Source organism: Rhinopithecus roxellana, chromosome 6 (assembly GCF_007565055.1).
Source record: "Rhinopithecus roxellana isolate Shanxi Qingling chromosome 6, ASM756505v1, whole genome shotgun sequence".
Lineage (NCBI taxonomy): Eukaryota > Metazoa > Chordata > Mammalia > Primates > Cercopithecidae > Rhinopithecus > Rhinopithecus roxellana.
The window spans coordinates 60,144,745-60,166,268 of NC_044554.1; the positions used below are offsets into that span (position 1 = coordinate 60,144,745).

Genomic DNA, 21,524 nt, shown 5'->3' on the forward strand with positions numbered 1-21,524 from the left:
CATATAAATACATTATTATTATTATTGTTATTATTATTACTCTGTTCCCCAGGTTGGAGCGCAGTGGCATGATCTCAGCTCACTACAACCTCCACCTCCCGGGTTCAAATGATTCTCCTGACTCAGCCTTCCGAGTTGCTTTGATTACAGGTGTGCACCACCACACCCAGCTAATTTTTTGTGTTTTCAGTAGAGACAGGGTTTCACCATGTTGTCCAGGCTGGTCTCAAAGTACTGGCCTCAGGTGATCCACCTGCCTTGGCTTCCCAAAGTTTTGAGATTACAGGCATGAGCCACCGTGCCCAGTCTATTATTATTTTTTTATTTCTGTCAGATGCCCCCTCACATTTCTTCTCTGTAACTACAGAAGACTTTTCCGAGAGTGTTAATCACCCATCAGCAACTTGCCTAGAGCCCCGATCCGTGTACATTTACTGCTTCTCAGCAGTTGAAGTTTGCCTCTGTGGATTAGATGAGTTTGCTTGGCTCCTGGATGTTTCATGACATGGAGTGATGACCCACTGGATACATTAGCATTTCCCCACCTCTTTTTCAATCAGTCCAGCTTGCAGGCATCAAGGAAGTGCAAGCATCATGAAAAATTGTAGGAAGGTTACTGTCTTCAAGAAAAGCAGTTAATTAGCCAGGCGTGGTGGCGGGTGCCTGTAGTCCCAGCTACTCAGGAGGCTGAGGCAGGAGAATGGTGTGAACCCGGGAGGCGGAGCTTGCAGTGAGCCGAGATCACGCCACTGCACTCCAGCCTGGGTGACAGTGCGAGACTCCGTCTCAAAAAAAAAAAAAAAGAAAAGAAAAGAAAAGAAAAAAAAGAAAAGAAAGGAAAAGAAAAGAAAAGCAGTTAAACCATTAGCAAGGATTTTTCCTTAAAATTAAAAAAAAAAAAAAAAAAAGAAAGAATGGGACCTCCCTGAGCCCAGCACCTCATTGTTTCCTGAGAAAAGAATATGTTTGGGTGGCAGATGGTAAACCTCTTCACATTACAGGCATCTCACTTCCCTGGCACCATTGAAAAGACACTTTTCATATTTCCAAGCAGTTGATTTTTTATTGTGTTTGCTACTTGTGCAATATCTGGGGAGAAAAGAATATTTTTTCCTTTAAATATATGCAAAGTTTTGTACTCTGATAGATGGCAGTGTTCATCAAAGGGAGAAATAAACAGGGAGGGGGGAAGGGAAGGGATGGAAGGGAGAGGGAGGAAGGGAGGGGAAACAGACAGAGCAGTGAGCCATCTCAGGATACCATCCATACCCTGGGCTGTCAAAAAAGAGGCAGGGGCAGAGAGAAATGATAGCAATAGAGGATCAGTCAACATCTGGAATTCAACGCTCATCACTTCTTGGTTCAGTCTAGGTGAAAATGTTGTGGAAAGATCTATTTTGCTTAAATCTACTTTTACAACAGCTGAGAGGCACTGTGTATAACCAATTCCATTTTGGAGATAGGGGAAGTGAGTACCTAGTGTCCTACAACAGTGGTGCTGGAGTGAGAGTTCAGGAATGTCCACTCTCTGAGCCAACTTTGCCTTGAAACAGTTTGGTTTCCTGAGGTCCCTTTCTGCGGCTTCTTCGCCAGTTCATCCCTCCACCTCCAACGGCATTTCCTTCTTCAAGAAAATGATAAGCAGTAGTGCTCAGGTTTTGCATTTAGAAAAATAACTTTTATAAAAAAATAATTAAGCCCTCACATTCTGGAGTTAATCCTTCAAGTTGCCCTCTTGTTTTAAACACTGAAGCGCAGGGATATTCACTATTCTTAAAGAAAAGCACAGATCAAAGGCAATAACTAAACCCACAGTTGCAGATCTGCTGTTTGAAAGATTTTTCCCACCATTGCTGTATTTGGAATTTGCAGTAAGCCACATTGTCTTATGTCAATTGCTTCATATTTCTTTCACTGCTCTGTATTCGTGAGAATTTGACCATCTAACAGATATGTTTCTGCCCAATCACAGAAGTCAGTTTGATATCCTTATTTCTCCTTAATAAAGGCCCTAAAACAGAGAAAGCGCAATGACTTTTCTTATTCTTTTATGAAAGTCATTATACGAGTATTTGGAGATGTAACTTTGGAGTTCCCTCTTCTATTTAGGCCTACTAACATACACAGTGTAGTCCCGGGTATACATGATTAAAAAAAAACATATTTTAAATACTCTCAATCCCACCTTCCAGAGGTACCCTTGCCTTTCCTCTCTCTGACTTGCACTACTGTTTTTTTCAGAGGCAATGAATGGAGAGTATAACTCAGCCCCATCCTGGTTGAGAAATTTCAAACATACCAGGAAAGCAAAAGATACGAGAGCCTTAACAAGGTTGTAAATATACACAAAGTCATCCTCTGCCTTTCTTCTCTGCTTGAGGCTATGATCCTTGCTACATGGACTACAATCTGAGTGTGGAGTGCTAATTGCCAAATTGACTTTACTGAGAAACAAAACAAAAGAAAATAGAACTTAATTTTCAAATATCAGTTAAAAACCCATATTAAGTGCAAGCAATGTAAAAGACAAAGAAAACAAAAAGGGAACATTGAACCCCACTGAAATATACTTGGTAGAGAAAAGCATTGCCTCAGCTTTTCCTTGCTCAGATTTTCTGGCCTCTTCAAGAGGACTCTTGGATGACTCTGAAATTAAAGTAGAAACCAATTTAGCCCATCCAAGGAGAACAGAGAATAAACAATTGGAGAGAGAAGGTCTCAAGGTCCTAGGTACGTCTGGAGATCTCTTCTACCACTCCTCAACTCTGGAGCACACTCTGACAGTGACTCATCTGAAACTGGTCCATGTAGGTAAGCCTTAACTTTTCTACCTTCCAGTCCCACACCTGCAAGTTCAAGGCCTGGAGTGTGAGAGTTGTCACAGGATTGGCTCTCCAGAAATTGGGGGATTTACTGGGAGGGCTCTTGGGATTGATACAAATGAAACAGAAGAGACTTCCAGTAGCAAGATTGGGCCAAGAGAGAAGTAGAGCTGTGAGGCAAGCTCAACAATGGTTTTGGCCAACACTATGGGGAGCTTCAGAACTTCCCCTGTTGGGGCAAGAGGACTTGACTTTTAAGCTCCCTATGGATCAATCATTGGATGCTGATTGCTGTGGGAAGGAAGCATGACCTTGAGCAAAGTGGCTCTCCAGCAATCTATAAAAGGGGCTGACAGCTGCCTACAGCCCTTAGCAGCTGGGGCAACAATTCCTCCTTTCTTAAATGAGGATCTAAGTGATATATCACAGCATCCGTCACAAGAACACTAAGACAGACCCTGGTAATTCCAGCAAAAGAATAGAAATCAGATGAGAAAGGGGAGCCCATCTGACCCAGACTGCCTAGTGCCTCTAGCCCTTCCGGATGGTCCATTGGCAGGAAGCTTGCTGTACAAATCCATCAGGCTCTGGAAGATGCAAGACAAAAGCTGAGAGGTGAGCTTAAATCTTCTTGTTGCCTGGTGGCTGCACAGCCCAACTCTGATACAAAAGGAATGTCCACTAGCAACAGGGAAGCCAGAAACAGCTTCAAAGATTGATTCTACAAAGGAAGGACATGACCCAGGGTAAGCTGTTGTCTTCATTGTCTCTAAGGAACCTGTGCTTGCAGAACTCAGATTGGTTTAACTCAACTACCTTGGAAAGTGGTAAGCAGCAAAGGTAAGTTCACCAAGATTTCAGTCATGTTATAAGGGCTGAGCCATGCTGGGCATTGCTCTCCCAGTGACTCTTATCAAAATAAGGATGACTCAGGTCCTTGAGTTAGCTTCTCTGAAAGCCTCTACTTGCAGCATCTGGAGCCTGGATTCCAGTATCAACAAGACAATATATGCTCATGAAATGGGGCTAACCCTAGAATGAGAAACAGATCCACAGAGAGAAAGTCTGACCGTTCCTAGGTTTTGCTATTCTTTTCCAGCTCTTCACTCCAGCATTTTAAGCTTGGCCTGCATAAGGAGACCTGGGGCCTGGAATGAAGCGCTGGTCTCAGGGAGCTCCAAGTGGGATGATCATGGTTGAAGAAGGTCCAAATGAAGTCAAGTGTAGAGGACTGACCTGCTATTTTCAGTGATGACCTTTTGAGTCATGAAAAACCAGGGAGTTATGAGCCAAATGACAGGCCTGATCTGTTTGGATCATCTTGATTTTAGAAGGTAAGTTTCTATATCATATCCCTGTATAGAATCTTCCCATTCATTTTTTCAACAGTCAACAGACATTCTTGAGGACCTCCTTGGAACTAGGCATTGCATTAGAAAGTGCAGTGTATGGAAGGTTAACTGTATGGCTCTTTCCCTTGAGGAAATCACAGTGAGCTTTACAGTGGTATTTCCTGGAATCATTATGTCAACCACAGTGTGGGTGGGGCAAGATTAGGTTAGAGTAGAAAGGATAATCAGGGACCAGTATCAAGCCCAAATGACCTTGAGTACTTGATATGGACTCCCAGGATTTCTGCTGTGCCAAGAGGCTTGCCCTGAACCTCAGACTTTTTGCCTGGGGTCTCATCCTATTTGGCACTTGTGAAATCCTCCTGCTGGCCTCACACAGTGGGGGATCCAAGCAATCCACCTGCCTTGGCCTCCCAAAGTGCTAGGATTACAGGCATGACCTTCTGTGCCTGGTTTATTTTTAACTGTGATGTTTTTATTATTTCTATGGCTTCTTCCAACTGAAATACTTTTTTTTAGACAGGATCTCCCTCTGTTGCCCAAGCTGGATCAGACTTCACTGCAACCTCTGCTTCCCAGGCTCAAGCAATTTTCCCATCTCAGCCTCCTGAGTAGTTGGGCCATCACGCCCAGCTAATTTTTTTTTTTTTTTCTTTTTGAGATGAGGTTTCAGCATTTTGCCCAGGCTGATCTTGAACCCCTGGGCTCAAGCAGTCCTCCCCGCTTGGCCTCCCAAAGTGCTGGGATGACAGGTGTGAACCACTGTGCCCAGCCCAACTGAAATCTTAAAAGGGACCCAATACTGTATTTGCAGTTATGGTTCTAAGCCGTGACTCAGAAAGGCCTGGAGGAACGCCTGCCAGGGACACCATGCAGATGAAATGGCACAGCCACCCAGGCTCAGTCATATCTTGTCATAGGGCAAAATACGCTTTTCCTTTTAAGTATTCCTTTCTAGAGTCTCTCTCTCTTTCTCCTTTTTGCTATGGATACTTTCAAACGTACAAAAATAAATAAATAAATAAAATAAAGAAGAAGAAAGAAAAGAAAAGAAAAAAGAAAACACAGAGGGGATGCTCTAATCAACCTCCTGCGTACCCATTACGCGTATCCAACAATTATCAACATTTTGCTAACCACGTGAAACTTGCTTTTGGTGCCTAACTTCTCCCGTATGTAGAAATTAATCACCAACATCTATTCTTGCTAACAGCAGGTGGTGATACTAGTGGAGACCTTGCTCTTTACCCCCAAAATACCTTCCATGAGAGCCTCAAAACACATCATTTCATCATTTTCAGTACAAGAGATTCATCAAAACATTGAAATTTTCCAATCTGGCATTCCCATCTCCAAGCTTGCCCACAAATCCAAATGTGATAAGGCATAACCATATCGCACTTCTTTCTTTCCCCCCAAGTCCTGTCATATTATGCAGTATGAAACAATTTGAGATTAAAATGACAAATTAACCATTAACTGCTAAATATTTAATGTCAAGAAAAAGCTGTTTAAAACCCATAAAAATTCAGTCTATAAATCTCAATAGGATCGTGGGGAAATGTTATACTAACTTAGATTCTGCAGTGTCTTAATACTGTCTTATATCAGGCATTTGCCAATTGGAGAATGCACGGCGCATTTACTGCACAGATTTATGAACATGTTCCCGTAACCCCATTCATTTTCTCTCTATTGTTTTCTCTTGGCGTTTATAGCAACTTCAGTTTGTCACTGTGCAAGGATAAGTGACTTTAATTTTTTTCTTCCAGCTTCGACCCTTGTTTAGTGGAGTGTACTCATGGCCAGCTTGCTTTTTTCCCCATCATCCTCAAAAAAGTCAGGTTGATTTTTAAACATGTAAGTGACAGAATTTGAGGCAGGACCGGAGAGGAGCTAGAACCTGGGGGGTGGGAAATTCTCACTCCCCAACTCTAGCCAATAATTCACTCTCAGAATCCAAGTGGCTACTCTTAATGTATTCTACTCGAGATGCTGTGAGGGTAATAATGCTTTCCACAAAGCAATTCTCGAGATACAGAGGGAGTTAATGAAGTAATAATGAGGTGAAAATGCCTGTGAGTTATAGAATGTTCCCTGGATTACAGTGGTAATAAATGAATGTGGACCAAATGAGAGCTTCTGGGCCTTTGCTCATGTTGTCTTCTTCACTTCCTGGACTACTTAATCCCCTTCTTCTTTGCTTATTTACAGGGATGCCATATACGGTTACACAGTTTGTGCACTGCACAGCTCCAGGGCTCTATTTACACAGACCACAATGTGATCAGCTATCTAATTCCTCACATGGTACCTCTGGGAGGGCTTTTCTGATCCTCTCAGAGTCCTCAGGACTCTCCCTTCAGTGGACACTCAAAGATGCTACCAGACGCACCTCTGACCCCAGTCTCCAGCAAGGACCATTTCCTCCAGAAGAATTCTCACTAGTGAAATCTGAAGACCCTAGATGAGCTGCCAAGGGTGAACCAAGAAGGGGGCTTTAACCCCTCAAGTAAAACCCAGTCCCCTCAGTGATGTTGAACTACCCATAGAAAAACCACATCAAGGCCAGTTGTGGTGACTCAAGACTGTAATCCCAGCACTTTGGGAGACCGAGGCAGGTGGATCACTTGAGGTCAGGAGTTCGAGACCAGCCTGGCCATCATGGTGAAACCCTGTCTCTACTAAAACTACAAAAATTGGCCTGCCGTGGTGGTGTGCATCTATAGTTCCAGCTACTCGGGAGGCTGAGGCAGGAGAATCACTTGAACCTGGGAGGCAGAGGTTGTAGTGAGCTGAGATTGCACTGCTGCACTCCCAGCCTGGGCGACAGAATGAGACTGTGTTTCAAAAAAAAAGAAAGAAAAGAAAAACCACATCAAGGTGGGCCAGGAAGGACCCAACCATTGCCACAGGGGTGTTCAAATGCAACCTCCCCTTGCATATGAAGGGAGATCAGCTGACAGTTTAGCTTGAATCTCTCAGGATACCAGAATTCCCTACTTAGGAGCTGGGAGCAAGAGCCAGCCATGTGCATCTGTTCAGGCTTCAGACATCCTTCCTTAGGAGCCATCAGGAACTGGATTTAGTTGAGCTGCAACTAAATTTCATCTTGCTTCGAACAAGAGACTACAACCTTCCCATTAACATCTACTCAGGCCTGAGCCAGAATCCCCCTGTAGCCATGACCTGCCCACTTGATTACCTGCTCAGCCTGGTTGGTACAACACCCCACTCCACCCCCATCACTGTTCCTGGCCCACCCTCTAGGACCGTAGGCGACCCAGGACAAAGCAGCTGTACTAATAGTATGACACCTGTCATATGTTACCTGTGAAATCTAGTGTAGACCACACTCTAACCCCTCAGTCTGGAGGACAGAGACCAGCTTGCTTTAACCTTTCCATCCCCAGGGGCCAGTGCAGTGATGAACACATAGTGGGAATTCAAAAAGCATTTGTTAATACTGCCATGCATATAAAACAAAGTTTAAAATTTCCTAATAAAAGGAGCATAGCTCTAGTATCATCTATTTTTTATTACATTGTGTTTACATGCCTCTGGTTAGTAACCCAAACCTGTTTCCATGGTGAATGTGACAAGACTGTGTGATTATGGGTCTGTAACTTTTTCTTTTTCTCTTTATTTGGAAAAAGCTATGTGATTGCAGGACTATAACTCTATCTTCCTTTGTAAACTATTCCTAAATATTGTAACTAACCTATCACAGCCAACGGCCTCCTAGAGTTGCCTTCTCCTGCCAGAAAGTTGGCTGTTTCATGGAAAGTCCTTATAAATGTTTAAGGAGAACTAAGGCAGAAAAATTAAAGGCCAGAATGAGAAAAAGAGAAATAACATTTTTGTGGAGCTAACTTATGCCAGGATCTATATGGCCTCATGTAATCCTCACAACCCCTGTGTTACAGATGAGAAAACTAAGGCTCAGAGAGGTTGCCTGAAGAGATGCCCCCATTGAATCCCCTGTGTTCCAGACATGCTCCTCCCTACTTTATTTTTATTTATTTATTTATTTTAAGACAGAGTTTTGCTCTCATTGCCCAGGCTGGAGTGCAATGGTATGATCTCGGCTCACCATAACCTCTGCCTCCCGGGTTCAAGTGATTGTCCTACCTCAGCTTCCTGAGTAGCTGGGTTTACAGGCATGTGTCATCACGCCCAGCTAATTTTGTATTTTTAGTAGAGATGGGGTTTCTCCATATTAGTGAGGCTGGTCTTGAACTCCCAACCTCAGGTGATCCACCCACCCCGGACTCCCAAAGTGCTTTGATTACAGGTGTGAGCCACCGCACCTGGCCACTCCTCCCTACTTTAATCGTGTAGTAGCAGTAGCTGCTTGTGGCAATCAGGGTCGTTTATCCTTGCTAGTGTAATAATTGCTTTCTTAGTTACCTTGTCCTTCAGTATGAGGATCCCAGAGTGATCTGGTGGTAGTGGCCACTTCAAGTTCAATGACTAAGTCCCATGGCATTCATTCATCCACCCTGCACTCCACCACGGATACTAGCTGTTGGGGAGATAGCACCACATGCCTTCTTTTGGCTCAATGCATTTCTGTATCCTAGAGCAAATCCAGCAGTGTTATCTCTGAAATGGAACCTTCCTGGGGATGACACTGTATTAGTCCGTTTTCACACTGCCATAAAGAATACTTGAGACTGGATAATTTATAAACAGAAGAGGTTTAATTGACTCACAGGTCTGCGTGGTTAGGGAAGCCTCAGGAAACTTATAATCATGGTGGAAGGTGAAGGGGAAGCAAGGCACGTCTTACATGGCAGCGAGAGAGAGAGAGCACGTGCACAGGGGAAACCACAACTTTTAAACCATCAGATCTCGTGAGAACTCCCTCACTATCATGAGAACAGCATGGGGGAGACTGCCCCCATGATCCTGTCACCTCCCACCAGCTCCTTCCCTCAAAATATGGGTATTACAATTCAAGATGAGATTTGGGTGGGGACACCGAGCCAAGAGCTAAACCATATCAGACACTCCTTAATAAAGTGTTCTATTAAGTGGGTTGCTATTGAATAATGGGGTACACTGTCAGACCAGAGGATCCTCGGTTATGTGTCCATTCTTGCACTCTCCTCGCTCCCCCGCTTTTTTTTTTTTTTGAGAAAGAGCCTCACTCTGTTGCCCAGGCTCATTGCAATCTTTGCCTCCCAGGCTCAAGCGATTCTCCTGCCTCAGCCTCCTGAGTAGCTGGGATTAGGCCTAATTTTTGTACTTTTAGTAGAGACAGGTTTCACCATGTTGGCCAGGCTTGTCTCAAACTCCTGACCTCAGGTGATCCACTCAACTCAGCCTCCCAAGGTGCCACGATTACAGGTGTGAGCCACTGTGCCCGGCCTCATGCAGCATTCTTATCCACCAGGGATCTCCCTAGGACTATTGGATCTGCTGGGTGGCAGAGGCCTAAGTGGCAGGGCAGTTTGCAACACAACTTGGATCTGTTGCTGAGTTCTTTTTGTATTCTGAATCCCACTTGAAAATGGAAGCCTTTCTAGTCACCTGATAAACTGGTTCAAGTACAGTGTACACTGCTTCCAAAATCCAAGAAGATTAATCAAACATGTGTCTCCTTCTTAACCGTACAAGACGCAAGGTACAAAAACTTGTTCTCTACCTTAAAGGTGTATATCCCAGGACATCCTAGACTCCAGGGGCCACTAAAAATGTCATTACCAACTACGTATTTATAGAAAACATAGAGGAATATGTCAAAAGACACCATAGGGATGCAATTAGCAAAATCTACCCTGCAGGAAAAATGACCCAGTTTCTTTAACAAATAAATTGCAAAAAATAAAACCAGAGAGATGGAAGGAGAACTAAGAAACTAGAGGAGACTATTAAAGCATATCAACCAGTTGCAATGTCGAGGTTTTATTTGTATCTTTTTTCAAACAACCAACTTTTAAAAATTATGACATTTAGGAAACAACTGGAAATTTCAACAATGACTGAATATTTGATAGTATTAAAGAATTATTAAGTATCTTAGATTTGATAACGATATGATAGTTATGTTATAAAAGAAGTTTTATTTTTTGAGCCAGGTATGGTGGCTCATGCCTATAATCTCAGCACTTTGGGAGGCCGAGGTGGGAGGATCACTTGAGCCCAGGAGTTTGAGACCAGTCTGAGCAACATAGCGAGACCCTGTTTCTTAAAAATAAAAAAAAAAAAAAAAAAAAAAAAAAAAAAAAAAGCCGAGCATGGTTGTTACTGCCTGTAGTCCCAACTACTTGGGAGGCTGAGGGTGACCCTGGAAGGTTGAGCCTGCAGTGAGCTATGATGGCACCAATGCACTCTAGCCTGGGTGACAGAGCGAGACCCTGTCTTAAAAAAAAAAAAAAAAGTATCCTATCCTAGATGTGATAATGATATGACAGTCCTATCCTAGATGCGATAATGATATGACAGTTATGTTATAAAAGAAGTTTTATCTTTTAGAAATCCATATGGAATATTTATGAATGAAAAGATGTGGGATTTGTTTCAGGATAACATGGGAGGAGGAAAGGAATGAGGTTATGGATGAAACAAAACTGGCTTTAAATTGGTAATTGCTGGAGCTGGTTATTTGTTATATTACTTATAACAAATATATTGTTTGTTTTATATTTTCCCTAATTTTTTATATGTCTGATATTTTCTATAAGAAAAGTTTTTAAATGTTTTAATTCAAATAACTAAATTTTCAGTAAATAAGTACATTAGGAGTGCTTGCCACTTGAGTCTTCATAGGATTTATCTTCACAAATGGGCTCACTTACAAGGGCATCCAACATACCTGCCATCCCATTCTCACCAGAGCCCATTTGTATGACGTCATTAAATTCTGGTAGGACCTTAAGGCAATCAAGTCCCTGCAGATTCTACTGGGGAAGGGAACAGGAACATTAACATAGCCCTGGAGTAAGACAGTAAATAATGCACTTCTATCCCTCTCATGTAAAATCAAACGGATTCTGATTCTCCCTGTACTGACCTGGATGGGGAGGAAGGCATTTGCCAGATCAATAGCCACATACCAAGAGCTAGACTCTGTGCTGATCTGCCTTAGTAAAGCTACAACAGCTGACATGGTAGTTGCTATTGGGGTTACCATCTAATTAAATTTACGATTGTCATCTACCATGAGCTATATTGTTGTTGTTGCTGTTTGATGCATCCAGGCAGGTGCATTGAATGGAATAATTGTGGGGACTGCTACTCTTATATCTTTTAAACCTTTAATGGTAGAATTAATCTCTGTAATTCCTTCTGGGATGCATGATTGCTTTATTATCTCCAGTAAGGTGGAGTAGAAAGCTCTCTACAGGTCAGAGAAATAATGTGAAGATTCTTCCAATTTCCAAGTACATCTATCCCAATGACATAATCTGGGACTTTCTCCTAGGATTCCAAGTTGCGGCATCAATAAAGAAGCTTCGGCGCAGGAAGCAAGAGGTGTGTGGCACAGGATTGGGAACAAGTGTCACCAGGTTGCATCTGCTTAGGACAGGCCACTGCAGCAGTGGTTAAATTAGCAGATAGGCAATGCTGAGGGGATTTGAAGTGGTGTACAGATGGTGTCCTACCTGGTATCTTTATCAAAGGATTGCTGGGAAGATTAAGTGACAAAACCATAAAAACTGCATTGCACATTACATAATTAAGTGCTCAAAAACCATAAGCTACTCTGTCATTACTGTCATTGTTATTATTATTATTATTTCCCTAAGGAAAGACTTTTTAATTTAGAGAAAGAGCAAGATGCAGAAAGGCTTCTTTGGAGACCAAGTCTCACTCTGTCACCCAGGCTGGAGTGCAGTGGTATGATCTCGGCTCACTGTAGCCTCCACCTCCTAGGTTCAAGCGATTCTCCTGCCTCAGCCTCCCAAGCAGCTGGGATTACAGGCGCCCACCAGCATGCCTGGCTAATTTTTGTATTTTTAATAGAGAGGGGTTTCATTATGTTGACCAGGCTGGTCTTGAACTCCTGACCTCAAGTGATCTGCCCCTCCTCAGCCTCCCAAAGTGCTGGGATTACAGGTGTGAGCCACCATGCCCGGCCAGAAAGCTTAGATTACACCACCCACCTCCCACTATCTCTGAAATCTTCAGGAATTCATTTGCTCTCTTGGCCCCATAAGGCATGTAAGTATGATTAAAAGTACTGCAGCAATTGCCATTTTACCTCTGCCACCAGAATCTGTGTTGATAATAACAAGTTATTCTCCTTCAGCTATCTCCCCTTCCATTATTAATTAATTTTCTACTCAGTAGCCATGCTGGATACTTCACATTCCTTAAATTTTCTTTTCAGAGTCCTGTTGTGATTTCATTACAGCACCTGGATTCTGGTCTACTCATGATTCTGAATCTTGTTGACTATATTATCAGGTTTACAAAACTTGCTTCTTTAAAGTATAATAGACTAGTAACTTCCAAAGTAGTTCAGATGGAACATATGAAAAAAAAAAAAAAACAAATAGTAATCAATTTAAAAGAAAGCCAAAAGGGAAATAAGAAGTAAACATTTTTTAAAGTGATGTATATATTTTAGAGACAGGGTCTCTGTGGCCCAGGCTGGAGTACAGGGGCATGATTATAGCTCCCTGCAGCCTCAATTTCCCTGTGCTCAAGTGGTCCTCCGACCTCAGCCTCCTGAGTAGCTAAGACTACAGGCACGTGCCATTGCATCTGGCTAATATTTTATTTTATTTTTGTAGAGATGGGGTCTCTCCATGTCGCCCAGGCTGGTCTCAAGCTCCTGGCCTCAGCCTCCCAAAGCACTGGAATTAGAGGAACTCACCACTTCACTCACCGTAGAAAAAATTTCAAAATGTAGAGCAGAGAGAAATAATATAAAGATGAGGTAGTAGATGTAAACCTAAACATATCAGCAATTGCTTAATAAAAGTGGACTAATGCTTCAGTTAAAACACAAAGACTTTGTGATTAGATTTAAAAGGTCCAAATATACATTATCTCCAAAAACCACACATAAAACCTGAGTCAATAGAAAGATTAAAAGTAAAAGGATGCAGCCAGGCACAGTGGCTCATGCCTGTAATCCCAGCATTTTGGGAGGCTGAGGCGGGTAGATCATGAGGTCAGGAGTTCAAGACCAGCCTGGCCAAGATGGTGAATGCTCGTCTCTACTAAAAATACAAAAATTAGCCAGGCGTGGCAGCAGGCACCTGTTATCCCAGCTACTCAGGAGGCTGAGGCAGAGAACTGCTTGAACCTGGGAGGTGGAGGTTGCAGTGAGCCAAGATCACACTACTGCACTTTAGCCTGGGCGACAGAGTGAGACTCTGGAAAAAAAAAAAGTGGACTAATGCTTCAGTTAAAACACAAAGACTTTGAGACTAGATTTAAAAGGTCCAAATACACATTATTTACAAAAACCACATATAAAACCTGAGTCAACAGAAAGATTAAAAGTAAAAGGATGCAGCCAGGAATGGTGGCTCACGCCTGTAATCCCAGCACTTTGGGACGCCAAGGCAGGTGGATCACTTGAGGTCAGGAGTTTGAGACCAGCCTGGGCAACACAGTGAAACCCCATCTCTATTAAAAATATAAAAATTAGCTGGGCATGGTGGTGCATGCCTGTAATCCCAGCTACTTGGGAGGCTGAGGCAGGGGAATCATTTGAACTCAAGAGGTGAAGGTTGCAATGAGCCAAGATTGAACCACTGCACTCCAGCCTGGGCAACAGAGTGAGACTCTGTCTCAGAAAAAAAAAAAAAAGAGAAAGAAATAAAAAGGAATATGATCTATTGATACACATAACAAGGATACAGTTTAAAATAATTATACTGAATGACAGAGCTGGATTTTTTTTTAAGTATCTCATGATGACTCCATTTATATAAGTTCTAGACAAAGCTAACTAACCTATAGTGACAGAGGAAACCTCAGTGGTTGCCTGGGAAGTGGTGGCGGAGGATGCAGGGAGAGTGAGGGAAAGAGAAGGGGGACAAGGAGACTTTCAGGGAAGATGAACATGTCCATTGTTTTGATTGTGCTGATAATCTCATGTGTGTTATGTTAATACTTTTTCTTCTGTATGTTTTAATTCTGTATTTTTTAGTATATGTTAGTTATATTTCAGTAAAGCTGAAAAAAAAAAAAAGTAAAAATATGGGCTGGGTGCAGTGGCTAATGCCTGTAATCCCAGCACTTTGGGAGGCTGAGGCGGGTGAATCACAAGGTCAGGAGATCGAGACCATCCTGGCTAACACAGTGAAACCCCGTCTCTACTACAAATACAAAAAATTAGCCAGGCGTCGTGGCGGGAGCCTGTAGTCCCAGCGACTCAGGAGACCGAGGCAGGAGAATTGCGTGAACTGGGAGGCAGAGCTTGTAGTGTGCCGAGATTGAACCACTGTACTCCAGCCTGGGCGACAGAGCGAGACTCTGTCTCAAAAAAAAAAAAAAAAACAAGTAAAAATATGCACAAAGTTATACTGGACAAATACTACTGAAAAGCAAGCTGATTTAATTATACTGATATCTGGCAAAATAAACTTTTAGTTTAAAAAATTACTAGTGGTAGGCCAGGTATGATGGTTCACACCTGTAATCCCAGCACTTTGGGAGGTTGAGGCGGGTAGATAGCCTGAGCTCAGGAGTTCGAGAACCAGCCTGGGCAACACAGCGAAATCCTGTCTCTACCAAAAATACAAAAGAAAAAAAATTAGCCTGGCATGGTGGTGCATACCTGTGATCCCAGCTACTCTAGAGGCTGAGGTGAGCGGATCACTTGAGCCTGGGAGGTGGAGGTTGCAGTGAGTGGAGATCACACCACTGCACTCTAATCTGGGCGACAGAGGGAGACACCATCTCAAAACAAAACAAAACAAAACAAAAGAAATAACTACTAGTGGTAAAAATGATCACTTCTTAATAAAATTGCAATCTCCAAAAAAATAGTAAATTTAAATTAATATATATCTAATAAAATCATCTCAAAGTATAGAAAGCAAATATGGACATAACTAACAAGAAAAATAGATCAATTCACAGTCTTAGCATGATATTTTATTTATTTATTTATATATTTTTCTTGAGATGAGATCTGGCTCTGTTGCCCAGGCTAGAGTAAAATGGTATCATCATGGCTCACTGCACGCTCCACCTCCTAGGCTCAAGTGATCCTCCTACCTCAGCCTCCTAAGTAGCTGGGACTATAGGCACGCACCACCACAACCTGGCTAATTAAAACATTTTTTAGTGGAGACAAAGTCTCACTATGTTTCCCAGGCTGGTCTTGAACTCCTGAACTCATGTGATCCTCCTGCCTTGCCTCCCAAAGTGCTGGGTTTACAGGGCATGAGCCACCGCACCTGGCTAGCAAGAAATTTTAACCACTTTTCTCAGAAATTCATAGAAAGGGCAGGCAAAAATCACTAAGACTATAGATGACTAGAACCAGCAACAGTTTAATTAACCAACTTGGCCTAATGGCACCCAATAGCACAGCACCAGCATCTTTAGCCTGATGATGCTTTTCAAGTACTCATGGAAAATTTGTAAAAACGGACCACATGATAGGACCAAAAAAGAAGTCACACCTTTCAAGAGTATTGAAGTCATATAGCAATAGCATTAGCAATAGCATTACAAGTTGCATTCTCCAGGAACATACTCTGAAATGGAATTTTAAGGTAACTTGGGCAAATCTCTATTCTTTGAAACTCAGATTCAAATTAAAATACATATAAGTTGGCAAATAGGGTGTTAATTACAGAAGAAGGGATAGAAGTTTAAAAATCTTTGGAAAGTACTGGAGCATTAGTGATATTTGAGGCATATGGCACGAGTTCTTTTGTTATTTCTCAAAGGGCAAAATAAATTTGAGTAAGAAAGGAAATCTTCTAAATGCTGGAGTTGATTGTGATCTCTACTCTGTAACGTATCCATCTGTGCAACAGCTCTCTGCCCCCGGAAGCTCAAGTCCTACGCATGATCCTCCCACGTACCCAAGTAAATAGTTCAGATCAACTTTCCATCTTGAGTCCAAAACCAAAAAGTTGGAGAGAGCTTTTTCACAATCTGTTCAAGCATCAACAGACCAGAGGAACTTAATCCCCAGAAATGCTGGGCAAAAACAATGCTGCCACTTCCCACTAAGAGCTCGCACAATTTCCATCCAAAAGTCCTACCTCTTGGGGTTGAGCAGTTGATTCTTTCTTTGCAATGTCTCTCAGATACATCCCTCCATTCTCAATTTCTGCCTTCTTAGATAAGGATTCCATATGGCCAATATAAACTATAGTCTTCTGAAAGGCTTCCTTCCCCCCGGATATCTCCACCGCTATATGCTCTGTTTGCAGAGTAGGCCATTTAGACTGTCACATTCATCATTTCATTCTCTTGCTCAGTATCTAATCAGGCTCTAATTTTTTATCCAAGGCTCCATACTGGCTTTCAAAAGTCTGGCCCTTCCTTATCTGTCTGCAATCCTCTGTCCTTGATTCCCACCATGTAGCCTGCACCCTCCCTTAATCTGATTTGCTTTCTCACTGTTGTCCAAACACATAATGTTTTTTCTTGCTCTTAAATAGAACATGATGGGCAAATCTCTATTTACCACCCACTCCTAACATATCCAAATATTACTAAATGAGATTATATGCATGGAAGAATGAGGTCCTCTGACATAGTCAATTCTCACATACTGGTCCCATCCCCATAAACTTCACTGATTACAATTTGGGGTGCACCAGTCACGAGACCTTGACCTCTGCAGAATGTGGAAGGAGGGAAACTGATTTCAAACTTTAATCAGTGGAGTCTTCTAAACCAATCAACCTAAAAGCCCTCACTTCCACTACTCTTTCATTCTGTTTTAATTTCTTCCTAGTATTTATCATAATTTGAAATTGTCTAATTTATGTACTTTTTTTTGGGCGGGGGCAGGGTCTGTCGCCTAGGCTGGAATGCAAAGGCACGATCTTGGCTCACTGCAACCTCTGCCTCCTAGGTTCAAGTGATTCTCATGCCTCAACCTCTTGAGTAGCTGGGATTACAGGCCCCTGCTACCACGCCCAGCTATATTTTGTATTTTCAGTAGAGTCGGGGTTTTGCCTTGTTGGCCAAACTGGTCTCGAACTCCTGGCCCCAAGTGATCTGCCTGCCTTGGCTTCCCAACAGTGCTGGGATTACAGGTGTAAGCCACCATGCCCAGCCTCATGTACTTTTTGATTGTCAATCCCTCCCCACTAGAATGTGAGTTCCACTGCAACAGTGCCCTGTTTTGTCTTGTCTAACACTTATATATATATATCTTATGTAGAAGCTTGCTGAAATTATTTGCCTGAACTTGTTTCATACATGTATTTCTCATTTTTCCACGTAGATATCCTTTTTGTTGGCAGGAATTAAAGGTTGGCAATGAGATAACTGGTTTTGCAATAAGACAGAACTAGATTTTAATTTCATTTATTAGCTGGCTGACTTTGAATAAGTTACTCAACGTTTCTGAGCTGCAGAGGAACAAGGAAAGCACAGTACTTCCCTCGGAGGATTGGTGGGAAGATTTAGTGAGATATTCCTGCAAAGTGCTCATTAGAGTGCCTTAGAGTCATTATGTTAGATTCTTTTAATTTGAAAAAAATTACCTTTAGAAAATATAATATATTTTTATGTCCAGGCCCAGTGGCTCATGCCTGTAATCCCAGCACACTGGGAGGCCGAGGCAGGCGCTTTGCTTGAGGTCAGGAGTTCGACACCAGCCTGGCCACCACGGCAAAACCCCGTCTCTACCAAAAAAAATTCAAAAATTAGCCGGGCATGGCAGTGCATGCCTGTAGTCCTAGCTACTTGAGAGGCTGAGGCACAGGAATTGCTTGAACCCAGGAGGTGGAGGTTGCAGTGAGCCGAGATCACACCATTGAACTCCAGCCTGGGTGACAGAACAAGACTGTCTCAAAAAAAAAAAAAAAGAAAATATAATGCATTTTTAATGTACATTATAATATATACTCTAAAAATATAATGTATGTTTTAATATGTTATAAAGTATATATTATTAAAATATAGTGTATATTTGTAAAAAGAAAATAATATAACAACCTTGAGGTCACCATTCAGGATCAACAACTGCTAACATTTCTTCTTTTTCAGATCATTTAAAATAAATAAAATATTATAGATAAACATAGATAAGTCCCTTTTGCTAAATGTTATTATGATAATGATTATTTCCATCCAGAAATGTTCCTTGAGAATAATAATCATGTCTTTTTTTTTCCATTTGTGCCTTCTTCTATTCTAACCCTTCTAGAACAAATAATGGTATAGGTGCTTTAGGGATATTTGTTGAATTAAATTGAAATGATGGTTTATTTACACTGCAGAAATCTGATTTAAAGAGGATATGAGGCTTCCTGATTTTCAGAGCCAGAAATAAATCTGCAGTGTTTCTAGATCATCATGTAGAAAAGATTTTATTAAGTTTATCAACCCTGTGACAAAGCTGGAGATAAATTCTCTCCCTGCAAGATCTCAGAGAAACAACACAATTTAAAAAAGAAGCAAATAGGGGGATGGGACTTCCATTCCACTCCATCTAGAAAGCCTTTGAAAGCAGCATCCAGTGAGCTAACAGGAGTTAGAATGGCTTCCAGCAGGGAAGAGATGATTAAGAAGAGCTGGTCTGTTCAAGGCAATCTTCTTTTGTGAAGCAAATGAGAGGTAGCAGGATTCTGACAACCAGGTACAGCCTGAAAATCTGGGCGCTGGGGTTGCCAATCTGGGCAGCAGCACTGAAGATAACCAGCACCGAAGCAGGAGTCAGCAGACCCAGGGCACAGTCTAGCGGTGGCTAACGAGCTACAGAACGAGGTGCTTGGCCTCCCCTGGGCTCAGGCTCCTCACCTGTCAAATGAATGGAGTGGAACAGTTGATCTCCTGGGTTCCTGTTAACTGTAAAGTGCTATTATCAGTCCAGTCCGTTTCAGAACTGAGTCTTGCTTCTTCACAGTTTAAAACTGTTTTGGTTCTTTACTTTCATGTGGTTTAAAACAACATACATTGATCATCTTATAGTTTCTGTGTGTCAGGAATCCAGGCATGACTAGATGGGTGCCCTGACTTGGGGCCTTTCACAAGGTTGCAAACAAGGTGACAGAAGAGGCTGCAGTCATCTTGAGGCTGGAGAGAGGGAGGAGCTGCATCCAAGCTCACTCTGGGGGCTATTGGCAGGCTTCAGGTTGTTTCTGCATCCAAGCTCAATCAGGGGGCTATTGGCAGGTCTCCAGCTGTTGGCTGGAGACATCAGTTCCTTGCCACATGGGCTTCTCCATGCGGCTATTTGCAACATGGTAGTTGGTTACCCTCAGAGGGAGAAGGAAAAAACGGTAGGGGCTTGAGTGTTGGGGAAGGGAAGATAAGAAAAAATGGAGTGCCCAAGATGGACACCATAGTCTTTTTTTCTAAGATAATCTCAGAAGTGACGTCTCTTCACTTCTGCCCTTCTTAGAAGTAAGTGAGCCCGGCCCAGCCCCCCTGGGTTCCCTCAGCCCAGCCCGGTCCAGCCCGGTTCCCGGGAGGATGAAGTTCATGTACAAAGAAGAGCATCCGTTCGAGAAACGCCGCTCTGAGGGCGAGAAGATCCGAAAGAAATACCTGGACCGGGTGCCGGTGATAGTAGAAAAGGCTCCCAAAGCTCGGATAGGAGACCTGGACAAAAAGAAATACCTGGTGCCTTCTGATCTCACAGTTGGTCAGTTCTACTTCTTGATCCAGAAGCGAATTCATCTCCGAGCTGAGGATGCCTTGTTTTTCTTTGTCAACAATGTTATTCCACCCACCAGTGCCACAATGGGTCAGCTCTACCAGGAGCACCATGAAGAAGACTTCTTTCTCTACATTGCCTACAGTGACGAAAGTGTCTACGGTCTGTGAAGCTGCTGTCCCTGAGCTGGAGGGGGGCCTTGTTCTACAAAGAGAGAGGTGGCCCCCTTTTCTTGACGTCCTCCTCCTTCAAGCTCAAACACCACCTCCATTATTCAGGACGGGCACTTCTTAATGTTTGAGGCTTTCTCTCCAGCCTTTCTTAGGAGGGGTAATGGTGGAGTTGGCATCTTGTACCTCTCCTTTCTCCTTTCTTCCCCTTTCTCTGCCTGCCTTTCCCATCCTGCTTTAGACTTCTTGATTGTCAGTCTCTGTCACATCCAGTGATTGTTTTGGTTTCTGTTCCCTTTCTGACTGCCCAAGGGGCTCAGAACCCCAGCAATCCCTTCCTTTCACTACCTTCTTTTTTGGGGGTAGTTAGAAGGGACTGAAATTGTGGGGGGAAAGGTAGGAGGCACATCAATAAAGAGGAAACCACCAAGTTGAACTGAAAAAAAAAAAAAAAAGAAGTAAGTGAATAAGTCCAGCCCACTCTCTAGTGGAAGGGATTAGGCAAGGGTATGAATGCCAAAAAGTGGGGATCACTGAGGCCATTTCAGATCCTTACCATAAAAGTAGAAGTAAAACAAGGTTGGATGAAGACACAAGACAAGGAGGAATGTACCAGTGGCAACTGGGATAGGGATACAGGTAGGGTGGTCAACTCATTCTAGTTCTTTGACTTTCTTGTTTTTAGCATTGAAAGTCCTATGTCCCAGAAAACCCTTCGGTCCCTAGCACACCAAGACCGTGGGTCACCCTAGGGGGTGTTCTAACAATTGATAGTTCTCCTCTCCAGAGTGTGTTCTGTCAGTACCACGGAGTGGCTGCTGAAGACAGAATTGTTCTCTGTCATCGTAGCTTCACATAGACAGAGCTAATGTGACCCATGGGACAGGGTCTGCACTGGAATGAGCCATGCATGACTTGTCATAATGAGCAGCATGCCTCTCACTTGGCAGCTCATGGCTTCCCTGGGAAGACCTTCTTGCTGAATCGGTACACAGTTTATTGTGTCATGCAGGGCATTGTTGTTAATGCCACATTGGCTGGCACTGGGGCTGGTGGCTATTGGCATGTCATCCTACAGAAAGGGCACCATGCCATTGTGACAGATGGATTCGTGTGCTGGCATGTCGTGGAATCAACAGGTCCATTAAGTATGAAAGTGATAAGCTGGGAAGGGATTTCAGAACTCATACTGAATCCTAGGACATTTAGCGGTATTGTTGAGGTACTGCTAAGAGCTTCCAACTTTTTTGTTTGTTTCGGTTTTGATTTTGTTTTTGAGACGGAGTCTCGCTCTGTCGCCCAGGCTGGAGTGCGATGGTGTGGTCTCTGCTCCTGCAACTTCCGTCTCCCGGGTTCAAGCAATTCTCCTGCCTCAGCCTTCTGAGTAGCAGGGATTATACGCACATGCCACCGTGCC

At 42.9% G+C, this 21,524-nt stretch overlaps 1 pseudogene across 1 annotated transcript; it reads left to right on the forward strand.

Annotated features, from left to right (window-relative positions):
• Positions 1-19,717: 19,717 nt before the first annotated feature.
• On the forward strand, positions 19,718-20,562 carry LOC104657868 (annotated as a pseudogene). The gene has a single exon (XR_747347.2). The product of XR_747347.2 is annotated as a gamma-aminobutyric acid receptor-associated protein pseudogene (transcript).
• The last annotated feature ends 962 nt before the right edge of the window (positions 20,563-21,524 follow it).